The sequence below is a fragment of the Cryptotermes secundus genome, unplaced genomic scaffold (genome assembly GCF_002891405.2).
Source record: "Cryptotermes secundus unplaced genomic scaffold, Csec_1.0 scaffold152, whole genome shotgun sequence".
Classification (NCBI taxonomy): Eukaryota; Metazoa; Arthropoda; class Insecta; order Blattodea; family Kalotermitidae; genus Cryptotermes; species Cryptotermes secundus.
The window spans coordinates 1,821,838-1,842,607 of NW_019720705.1; the positions used below are offsets into that span (position 1 = coordinate 1,821,838).

The following is a 20,770-nucleotide window of genomic DNA, read 5'->3' on the forward strand; positions in this document are numbered from 1 at the left end:
TATCATTTATTTCCCGCTGCCAGTGCCAGACTGGCAAGAATATAATGGCCTCTTCGACTGTATTTTCTACAGTTTACAGTTAAAGTTCGTTTTGATGTGGCTGTCAGCTGTTCGTAACGGTTACAGAATACGTTTCTTCGATGGAGATATAGACTTGGAAACTGCGAACCAGAATGGCAAAATAGTTTGTAGCATTGTTAGCGAGCGTCGCTTTTCGGGTGGTCGCACCCATGCCTCGCATTCCGTACCGGCTACACAAATAGATACCCATTGACCCGGAGATCTATGCTGGCGGGAGCGTAAGTTCCTGGTAGCGCAACCCACGCCAGACAAGTCGAGGAGTTTGGGCCCAACGGAATTAATTTCCTGGCCCTCCAGATTACGGTTTGGGCGTGGAGCTAACGACTCCAACGCGGAAATAATTTTATGTTACGAAAGCAGAATAAATGACCAAGACCCCTCAAACTTGTAGGGAAGATGTAAAATAATAATAGAAGAGAAATAAAAATTACAGCAATGCGGACAAGTTCGTGTAGGAGGTAGTTCTAACGAAGTCTTATTCCGGAGGTACCCACCTTCGAATCTCAGCTGAGACACTAATTACCCTCGCCGGCGATATTGGTGGATCTATTCAGTCTCTCCGACCGCTTCTGTGGTCTAGTGGTCAGAGTTCCTGGCTACAGATACACAGGTCCCGGATTCGATTTCCGGCGCTACCAGATTTTCTGAGAAGTAGTGGGTCTGGTACGGGGTCCACTCAGCCTCGTGAGGATAACTGAGGAGCTATTTCAACGAGATAGCGACTCCGGTCTAGAAAACCGACCACGCTGACCACGCGACACCTCCATCCGCTATAGCACTAACTTCACCGACAAGCGGCGGCCGCTCGGTCGGTATAGTTCGCTTACGGACTACAGGCAACGGAATTGCTTTTTTGTATTTTTTCAGTCTCTCCAGGAATATGTCAGATAGTACTTCAAATTAGGCCACGACCACTTCCTTTCGCACTAATTTTAATTCAGTAATAAACCTGCAATTTAGTTCTGTATTTTTATGTGTACTTGCTTACTGAAATACTCGTAGAGTCGCGTTGTGTTAGTCAGCGGATTCTGATATAATTCGAGAATCCGGCTGATCTAAACGAAATCTGTAATTGTTCCGCTCGGTCTCTCCATGTTGAGACGATTACTTGAAATAGGTCGTCTATCTTTGTGTCAATCTCCATCTGGGGCCCAAGGCCAGATTTTGGTTACTGTAAGACTGTTACGGATTTGTTGATGTAGGGCTCCTACTCTTACAAGACGACGTGTCTGTCGTTTACCAATACTGCTGGCCCTCGCCAGTGCAGTCATTCTCGGGTCCGAGTCTCGCGGGACTGATGACCATATTCTACTCTGAGATTCCAGATTCCCACAACCTTTAGGGCCAAGCCGCCGTATTTATACCCCCAGGCACTGGGTTCCCTTTTCGTCGCTTTTACGACTCACAGTGCTAGGGTCGAGGTATTCGAACCCGCCTCCACACGGGCAGACAATATTTTGTATATTTCCTAATACATCGGGGCGGACCGAATAGAGAACAGTAACACCCAAAGGAGTGTGAGCAGAGCATCAGGCTGAAGTGAGACTGCTACTTGTAACACCAAAAAGACAGAAGTGATGGTCATTGCTTGGCAGCAGCGGTGAACACGTTACTGCTATTGCTAGGCAATTGTGTATGCGTAGGTAAGCCCAAATATTTAGCCTACTTTGCCTACTTTGAAACAAGAAATTCTGGTAACAACTAATTGCCTAATTTCCTTTGATACGACACGGAACGTGCAGAAGACAAGACGTCCAACAGTTCTTCTATTGTTGTGTGTGTATTCCTCGCCGCGGTAACGTTTTTACGTAGCCGTTGTGTAGTAACGGAATGGGGATACACATACAGACACACTCATGGGAGGGATTTATGAAGTATGCTGTTGAGATGGGCTCAGGTGCCATGCTATGCATACCAAATTTTGTAAAGACTGGTACAGGCATTCAAAAGTTAATAGTGGAATACAGAGACAGATACCTAGACAGTATTTTGAATGAATAAACCTACTTTTATTTTTCAAAATTAGGAACAAGAACCCAAAGTATTGACGCGTACCCACCTACACTCTGTATGTTTCATCCCTGGAGCGGAAGATTCACTGGGAGAAGTTTTTTTTAGATTTATATGCATAGTAGGAGGCACTCCGGAAGCTGTGAATACAGATTTCTTGGTGTTCCGCTAAGGGTCGCATAGTAAGCATATTTAACCGGAAGACCAAGAAACCTTCGTAGAAGCGGGGGATGATGAATTTGCTGAATGTGGCTTTCACACTTTTCCTGCGCTTCATGCATGGGTGAGAGATGTGCTAGCGGCGGTTACAGCTTCCAACTTGATGAGCGTAAGGGAAAGTTGCAAGTCCGATCCTCTCAGTCTCACTTTCACCGGGTTTAAATGGAAATTTCGAAGCAATCGCAAATCTCACAGTTGTAAAAACTGAACATTTGTGTTTGAGGATTCTCTGAATATGTGGACTTTTTGTTTAAAATTATTTACTTTTGAAATTTACTCAAAGTAATCTTTTTTATCAGAACAAATATCTAAAATGTATTAAAATCTGAAAATTACGGAAAGATATTGTGACATGACAGCTGAAAGCCGGAATATTGGAATGAATAATGCAGCCATTGCTAGGCAACGGCACGATAAAACATATCTGCAGCAAATAATACTAACGCATTAATAAAGGACGCTTTGTTTTTTTTATGCATTCCGTGCTGAGGCTCTATAACTGGAACCAACTGGACACTCGTCAGACGTATACCTGACAAAGGCGAAGCTTATTCACAAAAGACAAACCCATCCTCTCTTCAGAGACGATGTTACATAAGGACTATAACCGCACGGTTTCAGTTGCAAAAGAAAATTCTCTTGCCGTGAGCCTCAAGGGGCTTGGTGCCAAGACGAACTGATTGATGGTAAACCGCCAGTTGTAAAGTAACTCTGACCATGACCCTGACTCTGGCTCTGGCTCTGACACTGACTCTAATTCGACAGTCAGTCGGAAGTCAGAGTCGGCGGTTTGCAGTCAGTTTTGAATTGCACTGTTAACAGCCGTTACCTAGAAGCGAATAGTGAACAAACAAGGTTTTATGCGTGCTGTAGTTGTAGTAATACATAAATTATGTGTGTATCAGGGAGACTGTTACAGTCATTTAGAATTACGAGTTATAAGCTGTCAATAAATCCAATTATCAATCCAAACCCCTTTTCTTGTCGCTAACACATGACAAGTTAGCGTATTCACAGGGCCGCCAACTGTGTTTATGTCGAATTCTAAAGTTACAGAACTAATGGTTGCAGCTGAATGTTGTAAAATTAATATTGGAATAAGAGAGCCTATCTCCAATTAAGACGGAAGAAAACTCACATTACGTTGAGATTAATATATCATTTGTATAATAACAGAGCCTGGATATTCAAGAGTTAAGCTGTACTAATTATAAGTTATTTTATTGTGATGTATATGAAATAAGAACATGGTAAAGCTATCCCTGTAACAGGCCGTGGAGGCCCATAGGGGTGTGAGAAGTCGAGGCTCCCACATTTTCTACAAAATCAGCTCACAGATGGCGGTAAAGTTGCCAGCGTTACGCGCCGACCGCAGCCCCAGGAAGATCCCTGGTACTCATTTCTATTAGAGGCTTGAGTAGACTCCAGGGCTATATTGGGGCTGGAAGGATTAGGTCAATTGAAACAATTCAATGACTTCTTCGGGAATCGAACCCGCGACATTCCGGCTTGTAGCATAGTGCCTCAACCAAAAACGCTACCGTATGCTCTTTGAATATATAAACTATTCAATTTGTGTGTCGTCAAATGACATTTGGTAAGATTATTTTGAATTATTTAACGTGCGAAACGAGAGCTGATATTTCTAATGAGGAGCCATGTATGAGATTAATTTTGACAAAAGAAAGTAGACAAATTTTGCTACTATATTTCATTCAGTGCACATAAGTCGCATCCTGTTAATACTTATCTAAAACTGTTTCTAGGTATATTATATCCCTCACACAAAACAATATGGTGTTAGTGTCATAGTGTTTTACATAACGTGTATACGGAAAACATGCCACGTTACATTCATATATATTTCAAATTGAATACATTTCTCTTCATGCGGATATAATTATGTTCAGTAAATTCTACTGTACGGTGAGGTGTTTCAGAATTTATTTTTTCAGAGTTCAGTTTAAATTGTAGGTAAAAAAAAAGTACACGCAAGCTGGTTAGACCCTCAGATTTTATGTGGATTTCTTGTTATTTTCATCTATATTGACTGGGAACGTTTCTGTATGATACATGCAGTGTAGTTTCCATCCTTATTATGCGTTCACTTTGTATACACTCTTAGGAGAACATCGGAAAGTTACGATTGTTTCAGTCTTTCCACTCTTCACGTAACTATGTTTTAGAGAGTTTTCTATCAACAATTCTTTGGTATCATTTGAAGTTTGACGAATTTCAAGTCAGTGAGATTCGATGCCCTCACGGTTGTGACTGAGCTACTACGGCGTTTAACCTGGTATACATTTATCGACTCTATTAAGGAACTTTACTACCTACATCTAATGGCTGAAAGACCAAACAGTGAATCAGCAATCATCGTTGTTCCTTAGCGGTTTGACTTTCTTTTCGATTCTGAAGTTGGAAACATAGGTTCTTCCGAAACGTCGTTAAACTTTAATCGGTCGCTCTCGATGTCGAGTTCCTGTTTGCGGTCATGGCCACCTTGTTTATTCTAGAGGCTCGGATGTCTTCTTTGAGGAGAGGACTGATCTGCTCTCTTAAGATATCGTAGTCTCTGTAAGCTATACACATTCACTTCAAGTAGGTGATATTCAGTTCTTTATTTACGTATGTGCTTACTCACCAGACCAAAAGGACAATCGTAAAGTATGCACGGGGAGAAAGGGGGTGGGCATACGAACACAAAAACGAAAGACACAACAAAGCGACTTGTACCATTTACACAAAAATAACTCAATGCAAACGCATCAACCATTATTCAGTGAGAAATAAACACACAGAGTGATTCTAAATTAGAAATATTTTCTATCCTGAATAGGTAGGCATCATGTACCTCCGAAACGTCTGAAACTCTGCTCACATCCATAGGGCCTAAGAACCCACTAGCTGTATCAACATAAACAGTAAACCACTGTGGCAGCCTTGAACCAATAATCCCGGATACTTAATGTTGAAGAAGTATAGAAACAACAGTAACAACAACAAAAATAAAATAAAAAAGACTGTTGCCTGCAACAAGTAAACACTAGACAGCACAGTCTTGAAGAAAGGATTTTATTCTAGTTACAGTTATCTCACGAAGACGTGAATATATTTCTTTTCTTTCATATGTGATCAAAACAGTTTTACTGTTCATGCTTCATCAAATTCAACCCGACTTAAGAAAAATCTTCGGTCTGCTCTAATTACGAGAATAACCGTTATAGTGTTCTCAACAGGCATTCCTCAAACCCAGCACATACCACACGTGCATGTAGCGAGCTGCTTGTGTAATGGAATAGTTCGGATACTGATTTGAATTCCAGAAGTATGATTACATTTCTGTGGCTGCACAGATATATGTTTTAAAATTCGCTTAGTGGGGGTTGGAGCCCAACTGGGTCACTCAGCACGGCGGTCACTGATTGGCCTTTTGTAGATTTCCCCGGGTGATTTTGATCATGGAGAATTTGGTGGAATGAAGATTGGTAGGGTAAACCGAAGTACGCGGAGAAAACCCTACCCAGCGCCACTTTGTCCACCACAAATCCCACTTGACCAGACCCCGGCATCGAACCCGGGCCGCCGTGGGAAGCCAGCGGCTAACCACTTGAGCTAGGGCGCGGCCTGATATATGTTTTAACTTTCCGTGAAATACCATTTTTTCACCGGCTCTATAACTCCCTTGGCCCCTGGCTTCTGATTTTCAGTTTCATGATCATGTTACAGACAGTAGGTCTCCTTGGACGCCTGATCAGCTCTTCGCAAGGCCTCTGCTTAAACACAGGACATCACAAATACAGAATAAACACATACACATACCACACATCCGTGTCTTGTGTGGGCTTCCGAGCGAGCAAAGACAGTACATACCTTAGACCGCTCGGCTACCGTGACCGGCGTGAAATGCCATTACATTGATAAAACGAAAGCGGTGAGACTGACGAAGGAAAAATATGCCCGATGAATATAAGCAGAGCCTGCACGGAAGAATAAGGCATACATGAGAGGATGAAATATATTACTATTCCTCTGAAATGTGATGCTTTGTAGTCAGATAAACTTTACCGAATAAATGGAGGCCTCACGTTCTATAAAATGTCAGTGGACAGAGGAGAGCAATTTACTTAGTCACCGCCATGATCAAATCACATCTCGCGTGAGAATATAATATTAGAACACAAATGACAACACCTAAGTCCACCGGAAAAACCATCAAATGGCGCCTCTATCTGCGTTCCCGTGAACTCGTAACTGACGCATAGCCGTCCCTTCCCCATACATGGCGTCATTCTAATTAATTAAGCACAGGAAAAGTTTTCCATCTTATTGTTAAAGTTAGTTACAGATATCGTAAATTAACATATTTTAAATATGGAGAATTCGGTGGTTATTCTCTGGATTTTGCATATTCGACTGTAGCATCAGCCAATACTTTCGAAGAGCCGGTAAGATGAATATATATATTTTTTTCCTTCGTACTACAGCCCCAGTGGGCTGTGAACTTCTCCGTTCACTTCGGTTTTTCTAGATCTTACGCATTCGGTAGGACTCCTTGGGCGGGTGATCAGCTCGTCGCAAAGCCTCTACCTGTACACAAACACAGAAAAACGCACATACACAAACTAAATATCCATGCTCTGAGTGGAATTCGAACCCACGATCCCGGTTTCCAAGCGAGCGAAGACAGTACATGCCTTAGACCGCTCGGCTACCGTGACCGGCAAGATGAATATATAGAAGACTAATAATAAAGGGCGAAAAAGTTGGAGTTGTGTCTCTGCCGTGAAGATGTCCGCAGAAGTGAAGGTGTACTTCCATCATTCTTGACTTCAGCACTAGATGGATGCGAGTGGTTAGATTCACACCCCTGCCGCTTTTCCCCCTGAGAAAAGCCTCTGAAACAAAAAGGATAGCGGGCTGGGTGGACACAAGAGCGGGTTTGGACGCTGTAGTGAAAGGGAAAAATTTCTTGCCCCTACCTGGGATCGAAACCCGGCCATCCAGCGTATAGCCCGTCGTTATACAAACTGATCTATCGCGGTATAATTCTTTTTAATGTTTAAAATGGAAAATATTTTTCTGTATATCGAATGAACTGAATTTAGTAAACATGTTGTTCATACACTGCACAGCATATATGATTTTCATCAGTTCCATAGAGACATGCCATTTTATCATTTTTAAACGTCGGTTCTATTTCTTGTTCCAGCCGGTGTACTTCCTCAAATTAGAATGTGTTCCATATGATTACTTATCTAGAAATACATGTAATGCATTTTGGCGGCAATCCGTATTTTGTATGTATTCTTACGGATGTGTTTGTAAATGTAAATTCTTTTAGGGTTGAAGAAAGCAGTCTTCTGGGATTTGGCACCGTGTATATGTGGTGTTAACTGACGTTTCGGAGGAACGTATCGCCTCCATCTTCAGGGTAGAAGGAAAAATATAAGAAATCCGCAAGCGAATGGACCGTGAGAACCGGTAAAAGCAGTCTTTTTTCTTCAACCCTGAAGATGGAGGCGATACGTTCCTCCGAAACGTCAGTTAACACCAAATATACACGGTGCCAAATCCCAGAAGGCTGCTTTCTTCATTGTCACCGCCGTGAAAGCCTCAAATCTTTTAGGGTTATACGGGATGAAGGATCGAGGGAAAGCGATTATCAGGACAATTAGTTAACTCCATTTCAACGCAATGTCACATAGCTTTCGACGAATGAGCATGAATTGTGTGTACGTGAAAGGTTCTTTCAGAAAGCTCATAGTCGTTTGACCTCCATTATATACACAGACTGAGGAAAGCCAGTAGATCCCCTTGCCGAAATAGCCAGTAATTCAGCCGAGGTTCCAGACAGGAACCTCTCCAATAAATTTCTTCAACGCTACTGCTGCAATAATCTGCTCTGTAAAAGCAGAAAATAATTTTAACTTTACAGAGTTATGTTTAGAGAATGTCTGTTGGTTTTGTATAGGTTATGGCCACTATTTTTTTTTAACTATGAAACGTAAAATGCGACAGTTTTACGTTACAAAATAAGAGGATATTTCTGTGATAAACGAGAAAATGCATAAACAAGAACGAGGTGTGGTTTGTTTGAAAATATCGAAATATTATTTTTATAAAGGGAAGGAGGGAGACCGCAAAACCCTTCTGTTATCGTAGCCGACCTACGGACAAAGAATTAGACCCGGTACCATCCATACACGAAACACATCGGCTAACTATTGGACCGCCATTTCTGTTCCTCTGGAACTGCTACCCGATGGTGCAAAACCGCGGACTGTGGAACGCTCTACGATCTTTTCAGTAACTAAACAATATGGCGTCGAATGATATTGTGACAGATTGGGCTGTTTCTAGGAGACGAATAAGTAAACATGTTCAAAGCAATAGGGCGTCCATTGCTAGGCAATGCATGGGTGGGCTCACCTGACAGCAATACATGATATCCTTTGCTAAGCAGCGATGTTTTCTGTGGGAGGTCCGTGCCGAGCCTATATATGGAGCAGTGAAAGTTGTTCGAAAGAAACGCATGTGGAGGCGGGTTCGAATACCTCCAACGTGAGCCTGCGAGTCGTAGGAGACGAAGAAAAGGGAAGTCTCAAATCTGAGACAGTAAAATGTGATCGCGAGCCCCAAGGGACTCGGACCCGAGAAAGACTGCGCTTGCAAGGGAAAACAGTATTTACAAAAGACAGACCCGTCCTGTCGTGAGAGAGGGCGCCCCACAAAAGCAAGACCGTAACTGTCAAACAGTAATAAATATCTGGTCATGAGCCCCACATAGGGCTCGACACCAAGACCTACTGACCTACTGGCCGTCAGTCGCAATGTGACTTTGACTTTGGCTTTGACTTGTTCGAGAAGATTAGTCACGAAGACCTCGTTCAAGACAGTCCAATAGTTGATGTGTTTAGTGTAATAACGAATTGTAATTACGACGTGTGAAATTATCGAATAAACCGAGTTATCGAATCCAGAACCGATTATTTACTGTCGCGTTACCGAGACACACGTGACAATATGATCACTGATGAGTGATCAACTGAAAATAATTTGGAAGGAGTTTTCGCATGCTGGCTCTTCTGCTGTTTTCTGGAGGAACTAGTACAAATCACAAAAACCCTCTGCCAGAATATTCGATGTCGCGGCAGAAATTCGAAATGTGCACATTCGAAAGACCTAAAGCCAAGAGCATTTACCTCTAGAATAATTTGTTGAATACAAACACGTGGAGTATTTATATCTAATATTTATAATATTAAATTTCAGCAACGTGTTGCATTGATGTATCACTCGTTCATTCATTTCCGTCTCTAATGCAACACGTTCTCTCCTTTATCTTAAAATGCCATTAAAATCGCCTTAAATTGCAACATGTTTCGGCCTTACAAGTCCATCTTGAGGCAATTGTTCATCAATTGAAACTGGTGCAGGAGAGACGTTGAACTGTTTATGTTGGATTAGAGACCGAAATGATTGAACGTGTGATTTATAATTTATTTAATTATTTGTGCTTTCTGGTTTTTAGCGGCACTCTCAGTAACTTTTTATGTATAGCGTTCCGTGATTGGATGGTAATAAATCTGGAAGCCTGATGAAGAAAGCGGCTGTGGCCTAGGGAACTTTTCCGGCCTTTGCTAGGAGAGGCTGATAGAGACCACAAAAGAATATCATTGAGGACAGAGTCGAACCGGGCATCTAAATTCAAGTCAGAAGCATTCGCCGCGTGTATTAGTTCGCTCTATGTGGGACGTGTGGTCGTGCTGGATGGAAGTTAGTGGCTGCTGTGCGGGGTGGGCTTCTATTACTGCAAGAGACAGGCTTTGGCTTCATAACTAACAGACTTCATAGATCAGTCTGCAGTTTCTGGTGCCTGATTAACATTATCTGATAAATTGCAAATAATATATATATTAGCTAGGATAGCTCTTTTGTTAGAGTGACTGGGCGGCTGAGTAGGGGTTGGTCAGGCGGGATTGTAGTCACAGCAGGGGTCTTTCCCTTTATCTCTTCCACAGGCAGTGAAGCCCATACTGGCTTCTATGCAGAGAATATCCCGGGCTCTTTCGTTTAGAATTAAGGCTGATAAACCCGATACTGATTACTTACCTCTCCATAATACCAAGATATGAAATGAGTGGCGCTTTACCTTCACGTCCCATTTAGTCTCCACGTTAGTTAGCTAAGTATGAAATGTTGCTTTTATGAACAAATTATTTATCATACTATACTAGCAAATTTGTGCTAAAATTGTTTTTGAAATTAGAAAGAAAATGGTAAAAGGGATTTTCCACAAAATTCTTTTGTTATCTTTATTCGTGCCTCCGTATTGTGTTATTATCAGCTACATGAAATTAAAAATTACGTATTTGTTTTGGCTACCAATGGCATAACTTTCGTAACACTTTTCACAAAATCAGGGGAATACACACAGAGAGCAAGGTCGTCTTGTAATTCTACCACGGGAAGTTGAGCCAGTCAAATCAGAAAATTGGTATGTACATCATGCCACCTAAGGCAATCTCAACTGCGTATTTCATGAATCCCTCCCTTCATTAATACCAACATTGCAGTCTCTGAAATTGTTGCGATAATAACATTGTTATTATCTGAAGGCCTGGACTAATCTTTATGAGACCTGATACGTATATCGTGTCACCTGAGACCATCCGAACAGCGTGCTTCATAAACCCTTCCCTTCAGTAAAACCAACATTGTAGCCTCTAAAATGGTTGATGAAAAACCTGAATGCTGCTTCAAAATCTACACCAATCTTCATGTAACGTGGAATGTATATCATGCCACCTGAGGCCATATCAGCATCACGCTTCGTAAGTCCCTCCTATCAGTAATACCAACACTGTAGTCTCTCAAATTTTGCAATAATAACATTAATATTACTAGAAAACATGAACGAATGATCATTAAGTATGGTATGCTGTTATGTCATCTGAGGCCATCACAACAATATATTCCATAACTCTCTTACATCACTAATACCAACATTGCAGCCTCTAAAACTGTATATTTTTGCTTCATTATGCACACATGCTACAATTTCTTTGTACTGTATCAGATTGTAGTGCAAGCAAAATAGGCTATTACCTCTCTCCAGAATACGTTCTTTCTCTTATTGAGAACTGATTGGAAGTAATGAAGAAAATGTCTGTCATGGTACTCCTGTTCTTTCATTTAAATCAGAAACCGGTAGGAATCACAGGAACCTGTGGCGCAAACCTCCATCTAGAGACCTCGAGTCCCCGCCATGTTATAATTACAGATTTTTGGAAGATAAAAGATAAATGCTAGAGTGGCCTTCGATGACATAACGCTCATACCAAATTTTGTGAAAATTAGTATGTTGGTACAAACTGAAACTGGGGGCTCATACGGGCATCATGGTCGCCTAATATACTTACGTGTAATTCTGAAGGCAGGAAAAGGCGTTAAATATCAAATCTGGTCATACGAATTGAATAGTTAATTCAACATGTTGGTAGTGTTTTTATTCAATTAGTCGTGCTTTGAGGTGTCTAATCCCATGTCTGGCAGACCGACAGTGACTGGGTGTAGGCCGTACGTTCACAGATTACATATCGATATACGCGTTATTGATTTCGAGTTATGCTGCCGAGGCTTCGTGTGTGCTGCGTACAACCAACCGCCTATCCTCGCTCAGCCATTCACTCGTGTCTGTTCTCGGTGACTGAATCCCTCTTCGCAATTTACCCAGCCTACAATGCAAAATATGTAGTGGACTTTCAGTGAACTAACCAGGGAAAGTCTCTCCTCGGTTCCTCCCCCTGCCCCAAGTGTTTGTAACTTCCTAACACCGAACATGCAGTAGAGTTCCTCTTGACAGGTTAATGGGCCTGGAAAACAAGAAGCATCTTTGATGTGAACAAAATAATCCGTCACTTGACCTTATGGTGAGCTAGATGAGTCCAATCCGTTCTTTAACACCCTATATATGTAAGGTAGAATTTATTACACTTCCCTCTATGCATAAGTCTTGTAAGTGGTTTTCCTTTCAGATTTTCACGACTGAAGTTTTTTACGGATTTCACACGTCCGACAAGAACTATTTTCTTCCTTGGCACTACAGCCCCAGTGGGCCTAGGCTACCTCCATGAACTTCTCCGATAAGAGCTAATTCTTCCGTTAATTTCTCCGCTTTAATTTGATTACCCTTCCAGTATTTGGTGATGAGTGAAAATATTAAGCTTCCTGTTATGCAGTGCAGCCCTCAGTCATAGGTCCAAATGTTCTCCGCAAAATCCTGTTCCCAAATAATCTTTATCTATATGTAAGACGAAGGATCATTCCCATACAAACGATACCCAAACTCATGCCGCTGTGTAGCCGCCAGCCGACGTACATATTTCACGACTGTCGCTCGAGCTTGAGTTCTTTATCTCAGGGATACGGGTGCTTCGGGTATGGGAGTCCAACTCACTTCGGGGTTCATAAATCAGGAATCTCCAGAACACACCGTGTATTGCAGTTTTAATTTAAAATTTCATAGAGTGATTAATCTTTATATTATTCCTCCAAGCTAGCCGCTCCGTCCATCCTACTCGCTACCCCTGCTGTAAAATACTTCTCTGTTCTCTGTCTACATTTCAACATCTGTCCTCCTCCGCTCTCTATGACCGACTGCCCTCTCTTTATAAGTCTCCCAGTGGACAAAAAAAAGAGAGAGAGAGATAAAAAAGAGAGAAATAACGTCAGAAAGCGAAGGGTCGAGCCCGGCCTCTGTCCTACATTCGTATTTTTCGAGACGCCCATCATAAACGTTTGTAGGTCTTCAAGGCACTCGAGCAGGGAACCCAAGACCCCTCCTGGCCGGTCTCGCACAAGGTCAGTTCATGGGTTTATGACACTAGGAGCAAACAGGCGACTTTAGGGACAATAGTAGCATCCTAAGCCTAAGGAGGACAATAGTTGAATTACAACTAGACGGTCCCGGGATGGTATCTCGCCGGAGTGTCTCTCATTGTGTGAAACAATGCCTCAATTGGTCATTCCCGTAATTAAATAATTTTGGCGAGGGGCGTACGTTTAGGTTGGTTACTTCGCATTAGTAGTTTGGAGACGGGAGGAGGAAATATTTCACTGTGGGATAGAAGTAAACACAGAGAGAACTAAAAACATAAAAAATTAATATACAACGCTGTAAGTTTGCCCGTGGTTCTGTATGGGTAACGCATTTTTTGAGCATCTGTTGGTAAATATTATCAGTTCTGGAACAGGCTCGTGACCAAAATGTTGTCCTTTGCCATTTTCTGTCTCCCTGAGTTTTGTCTTGACGAACACGAAGCCGTTTCTGCATCCCCAAATTTCTGCATACCAGAACTAAAATTTGGCACTTACACTTCATGCTTGAATTAATTTTTCTATTTTATTCTGGAATGTGCACTTGTATAGTCGTCCCTTTCAACAAAGCATCATATAATTACGACAATAATTTCCTTGTATTATTTTGCTTTAAATGCGTGGAGTTCCTACTCGCATTCATTTCCATGTCCAAGTGCTCAGGCACAAACTATGACATCCTAAAGTTGAAAACTTGTTTAAATAAAAGAAGAAACAATTTTAAAGTCTCTACAAAAATGGAATAAATAGATGAACATGAACTGCCTATTTCGATCTTCTTTTAAACCATTTCTGCGTATGTTCCAAAAGTCTCGCTTTCTCAAATTGTCATGCCCCGTGCGCCCCTGCATCCATCTGCCTCCCATCCCGACTTCATCCACCACACACACACACACACACACACACAGACACACACACACACACAGACACACACACAAGCCCACGTAGAAGTGAGGAACAAGTGGTCGTGTCTTGAATATTCCGTGCTCTCCATTCAGTTCGATTCAGAACTCGTTTCACATTTAAATCTCCAACTCCATGTTTCGTTCAATCTTGTTCCCCAGTATCGAGGCAATATATGTACAGTCAGGATGATATCAACTATAGATCATCTTTTCTGGATATTGTTAAATCTCAAAATCTGTATGCAACTGTAATTATTCAAATACTGTGGGTGTATTACTGTGCTTACATTAACTTTGATTCCAGAATCACGTCTACCTGTATGGCTTTGACATACATAGACTTAAGTAAATTTCAAATCTGTAGACACAGAGATGTCCTTATCGAACTTTCAGAAAAGCGGACTAGCCATGATTGCCCGACGATGATCAGGTTGGAGTGAAACGTGTGTGAAACAGAAAACTTGCAGACACTCTCGAATAATGTTACCTTAATCCAATACGTACGTATTTTGCTTTATTCAATACACATTCAGACGTAAGTGAAAGTATGCACACAGCACACGTGTTTAAATTCTCATATATACGGCTTTGGTAATTAAGCGCAATTGTATTTACTGGGGGTGAATTTATTCCCTTTAGCCAGTCCTCAAACTTCTATAACTTAATGGAGTAGAGTCCCTTCTAAAATGTGTATAATCACTTAGCTATGCTTAGGCTACAGAAAGATGTCCCGCGGATGGTGGGAATGACGACTCTCTAGGCTTTCTACCCTGCATATTATCTTACTCACATCTAGACAAATTGGCCTTAGTCAATCAGTCCAAAACGATCGTCACTGGAGAAGATAATCATTGTAATGCCCTAGCGGCGTAGGGGGGCATGGAGGTATCCCTCCCGCTGCTGCCGCCGCTGTAATGCCGTGGTACAGGGGGGCGTGGAGTCAGCCCGCCTCTGTCACCACTGTAACTCCGCATGTAGGGGCCGTGGAGGTNGAAGACTGTAGGCCCTTCCGGCGCTTGTTAAACCCATATTGAGCAGCGCCTCCGGCTGACAACTGAATATTCTGTTTAAAATCAGAATTCCAAGTCTCTTGACTTTCCCTCATTTATAGTCTTAATTCGCTGATTCAGCGTGGACGACAAGGGGGTAGATAGCTCCTCCCTTGTGTTCTAATTTCTTAAAGTTAGGCTTTCATTGGGTCTTATCGGGATGTGGGCAGACCCCCCGGGCGTCTGATCGCTGCGTAAGCAATCTATTCCGATCCTCCAGTGCCCGAGTTAGGCAAACTTCTGGCGCTGTGAGGACACAGCCTTGCTGGGCAAGCAGATTCCTGACCTACTTGCCATTACTGATGTTTACAAGTTGCGGCAATAACTGTGCAACACTGTTCGCTAGGCGCGAACATTTTTGGGCCGTGACTTCGTCTACTATCTCGAATTTTGGGGCATAACAATCATTATCAAGTTTCTTGGTAGCTGAGTGGCTAGAGGAATGGAGGGGAATATAGGGAAGTGCACTGGAGGGGAGACTATCTGCTCGAGGAAAATGTGGAGAGGGTCTATCCGTAGGTTTTCTTTCCGTGGCCTCAGTACAGTCAACCCTTTACGGTAGTAGTTCCGAAAGTAGGTAGCGCGCCCAAGCGGTGGGCGTAGAAGTTACAGTATTGCACACAAACTAAACTACCGACTGATGAACTTCTGTATATCCTTTCTCATCTTATAAAAATCAATAAAATGCAGTTCGGCTAGCAGTAATTATGCAGTGTGGCTGACTTAAGATTGGGCAGTGCTAGAATGTAATTGTTGCACGTGTTATTTTGAATGCAGTTGACCCCGCCGCGCTGTTACGGATAGTGGCGTCACTGCTGGCGGCTTAGTTTCAACAGGGACAAAGAGATGCAAACCGCACGCGCTAAAGCTCTGATTATTACCAGCTATTGCGGTCTCAGTTCGGTAGTAGAACTCGAAATTGTAACAAATGCATTATGCAGTTGTGTCAAAAAGGATTCCTGTCTTGTAAACCAACCTGAATCTCTGATGGAGATCTCGAGAGCGAGTTTGAAGCTTTGGCTGTCCCAGAATTTTGGATTTATAAAAAAAAAAACAAACAAAAAAAAAACAGAACACTTGGAGCTTCACAACTGGCCACTGAAGTGTTACTACTTTTTGAAACAACATCTGTGTGGAAAGATAAAAAAATATTGTCACGTGTGTTTGTGACTATAGACGGGTTTTGGATTGGATGATTTAATTTGTTGCACCTTATATACGTATAAGGCAGCGTTGTTGGTTAAGCCACTATGCTACAAGCCGAAAAGTTGCAGGGTCGAGTCCCGATGAAGTGGATATTTCAATTTACCTAATCCATTCAGCCGCAGCATGGCCCTGGGGTTGATTCAGCCTCTAACAGAAATGAGTACTAGGAATCTTCGTTGCACACGCACTAGGATTACCAGTCTTCAATAGTCGTATCCTGGCAACGGATTTATAACAGTCTCACTGTAACTTCCAAATGACACATGAAGTCTTCTTATCACCGTATAATTTCGTTTCTTGTCCTTATTCGGCAGCTGCAAATTCCGAAGACTTGACTCAGTTCAGTTCCATTCCTCTGCTCCCAAGCACATATCCTGGCAGGCTGGCGTCTCGAAACCATACTCTTCACTCTCGACTACTGTTCTATGCTGTTGATCACTTCACTATAACCATTATTGTACAGAACACTCAGAAACCACACCCTCTATTGTTAGTTAGCCGTGTTTACTAATCCGTTGCCTAGCAATGGGCATCCAATTGTCGCGCGCTTTCGTTCCCACGGAAATGTGTTTACAGATTCGTTGCCTAGCAGTGGGTCTATATATCACAACATTTTCAGCAATGGCAGCAGCTAAATCGAAACATCGTAATCGCTTTCAGCTCAAAGTTATAGGAATTGCTATATGGACAGAGGATAATTCACTCAGTTCGAGACATGTTGTCTGATTCTTTCCAGTGAGGACGTACTGCTAGTCATGTACTGTCACATCTCAGTGTGTTGATTTACTGCCTGAAATTTATTTTTCGGTGTAGCGGCCCATTCTGCTTACCAAGAAGATAAATTTGTACGGTGAAGGTAAGTGTGAACGGCACTGCTAAGAATTAGCTATGACGCCAGGATTCCGTGTTCTCCAGTCTCCTTAGCAGTTGCATTTCCAGCCTCATTGCCGGACAAGTTCATGTGATCATGTACCAAGCCAAACACAAGCGACTTGGCACCGAATTTCCAAAGCGACAAGATCAGGTGTGTATCTATAGAGACGCCGGAAGGCTCTCGGGTAATCCACGCAGAGAAGGGGACACTGTCATGGATGACGGTCAATATAAGGAAGAGCTCGGTACATGGCACACAGTTCGGCTGTAAACAGGCATTTGAGCCGATAGGTAAACTCCTGGCCTTCATAATTGTAGGCACATTCAGTCGAACCGTAATTAACGACAGCTGTGTAGTCCGGGTAGGCGGACAGGATTTAGGCAAAACGCCTGCAGTGAATACGAACAGGTGTTCTGCCTCTCACGTGGCTGACCAGAGTTTGGAACAATATTCAGGAGGAGGATGTTCACGCAAAATATCGCGAGAAACGGTGTGTTGTTTTGAAAGTTGAAGCGGGGTATACACGTAGACACACAAACACATGGACAAAATAGTGATCTCATAAGCTTAAACTTTCCCGTTACGTAAGCTAAGGGTCTGCCTGTTCGAATCTCGGTCGGTACATTATTATCCCGACTTATACCTTTAGTGGTTTTCCTCAGTCGATCCATGAAAATGTCGGGATACGGCCTTTAATTACGTCACTGCAAATTTCATGTCATTTCATTATTTACTGTCATCTAATTATTGGACTCTTTACAAAGCCGTTAAATACATGACAAATAAGTACATAAATTACATAAACAGAACCTTTCTCCTCAAGTAAATAAAGCTGAAATTACGAACTTCATACAAATAAGCCTTTCAAGAAATAAGAATTTGTCACACGCCCCGCATCTATCCCTCGCGCAGCATGCTCATTGCTAACACTTGCTACTAGGCGAACTGAAAAATCGACATTCTAAATCTTCAGTGTCACCTGGTACAGACACACGTTTGGTTCTTTACAGCAAAATTAAATTCCAATCTCCACTGTTGAATTTACGACACCGATCTGCACTGACGGATCCTCCGTTAACGTGGTGGACAATATACGTCCTCACAGCTACGCTTCCACTGTAGTTGTGGTCAAGAGTGGCATATGTCACCCCCATCCCCATGGGATTGTCGTTATGGTGCATGGCTCAGAAGGACAGAATTATTGGACAAGATGAAGATGAAGAGACGTTGATTAGTATTTGGTAAGTTGAAGCAGAATCCGATGGTGGATCTGTCGCGGAAGAACAATTAGATGGCAAGGGAAGGGCTGTATAATCTAAAGGGTTCTGACGGTGGTGGATGACACACAAAATTACTGGGGTTTTTGGACTTTTTCCCTCCTCCGGAATTCTAGGTAATAGAAGACACGACGTTTCGGAAACTAGATGTTTCCGTCTTCAAGTGAGAAAGTGATTGAGATTAGCTATTTCTAAGTGGCCCAACTGAGTGTCTTCCTTCTTCACCTGAAGACGGAAACAGATCTAGTTTCCGAAACGTCGTGTCTTCTATTACCTATAATTCTGGAACATGGAAAAAGTGCAAAAACCCAGTAATTCTGCAGGAAAGCGATGTTACTTGGAAAAGTGTTTGGCGGGTAAGGGGACGTCGCCTTGTCTTTCTGATCTTGGGTGTATAAGAACGGAGGTCAGATAACAATTAGACAGGAATTACTGTTATAAAAGCACAGCCGTTTCTCTTTGAGCTGTAACGATTTCTTTTATTATATGGCTGCATGTTCGACTCTTAATCAGTTCCTTCTATTTTTTTTAATGTAAATGTACTTTAGAAGGTTTCAACGAGTTATTTCTTTTAATTTCAAGCACAGCTATTTTATAATTGCAGTGACACATTTGTGAAAATACAGTTTCGTAACCAGAATAAATGTGTATTATGTCGCATTTGTACCATTCTGACTAACTCCATGCAGCTGAGCCCTTCTTGAGGAGCCGCCAATTGCGCAGCTACTCAAGAATTTCCCAATATTTTATGGAACCCGAAGTTTCATTACCGTTTTCGCAAGAGCCTTCCGCTGGTTCCTATCCTGAATCAGAAGAATCCAATTCATACCACCCCATTCTGTCTCTCTCTCAGATCCGTTTTAATATTATCCACGCACCTACATATAGGCTTTCATAGTGATCTCTTTCCTTCCGGCTTTCCTAACAATATCGTATATGCATTCCTCTTCTCCATTTATGCTACATGCCTTGCTCATCCCATCCTCATTGATTTGATCATTCTAATTATGTTTGGCGAAGACTACAAGACATGAAGCCATTCATCATGCTGTTATCTCCAACCCCCTATCACTTCATTCCCCTTCGATCAAAATATTCTCCTCAGCGCCCTATTCTCAATCACCACCAGTTTATGTTCCTCTCCTAATGTCAGAGGTCAAGTTTCACACCCATACACTACTTCAGCCAGACTAACAGTTTTGTATATTCTAATTTTTGTGTTTTTAGACAGCAGACGAGAAAACAAATGTTGTGGATCGATTTGTAGCAAGCATTACCCGAGCTCAATCTCCTCTTAATTTTCTCCTGAATCATATTTTTATTTTATTATCATTCCAAAATATTTTAACTGTGCCACATTTTGAAATGATCTGTTAGCTGTCACGTTCCTGACCTGTCATAATAGATTTAGGCGAACAGCAAAATATGAAACTTTGGATATTGTTATTTGATTTCCTTCCCCCGCAAGTTAATTTTAATTCAAATTATTCTGACTAGGCCTACTTAATTTTCAAATCAAAGACTTCAAGACATCAACACACGCAAATGATTTCAGAGATACAGCAAGGCATGATCAAATGGACGCTATAAACTATCTTAATCCTGTAAGATTTGAGGTTTTCACGGCGGTGACTATTAAGAAAGCAGTCTTCTGGGATGTGGNAACTGCTTTATTCTGTCTTCATCATATTTCATATTACATGATCCTATGCATAAAGTTAAGAAGCCCCTTCGGTTGGGCCCAATCGATAAATATAGTTCGAATAAAATGACTAACCCTATCGATTGGGTCCAGCTGAGTAGGGTTTTGAACTGAGGACAGAGGCAGAGTCCATTCTCGGAAACACTGTTTTGAATAAAAGCAGGACGTTGGATAACGCCCAGAAAGTCAATAATTTTATTAATATACCATCATTACGAGCTTTTAAATCTCATATTATACTCGCACTACCGAAGAGACCGACAATTCATTTTAGTATTTGAAAAGCCAAACACGAGACGTGTCAAAATCACAACCACACTCTGCCATAAAATACATTATACATTACTATATTACGGTCGTATGTGAGGCGGTCAGGAATACGCCCGTTCAAGTGACTAGACTGCCGTGGTAGCGAATACTACTAGAAATAGGGCATAATCTGCTGTACTGAGGCTGGATTGACAGAGGCCTTGTATATATTGTACATAGAGGTAGGAATTAAGAGTAAATTTGTAAATATATGTAAATACTGACAATGGACTTATTAACACAGACTATGACTGATA

The 20,770-nt window shown here is 41.9% G+C and overlaps 1 protein-coding gene across 1 annotated transcript in view; it reads left to right on the plus strand.

The window, feature by feature from the left end:
* Positions 1–20,770, plus strand: part of LOC111871108 — a 286,680-nt gene that overhangs the window by 44,279 nt on the left and 221,631 nt on the right. The window lies entirely within an intron of this gene.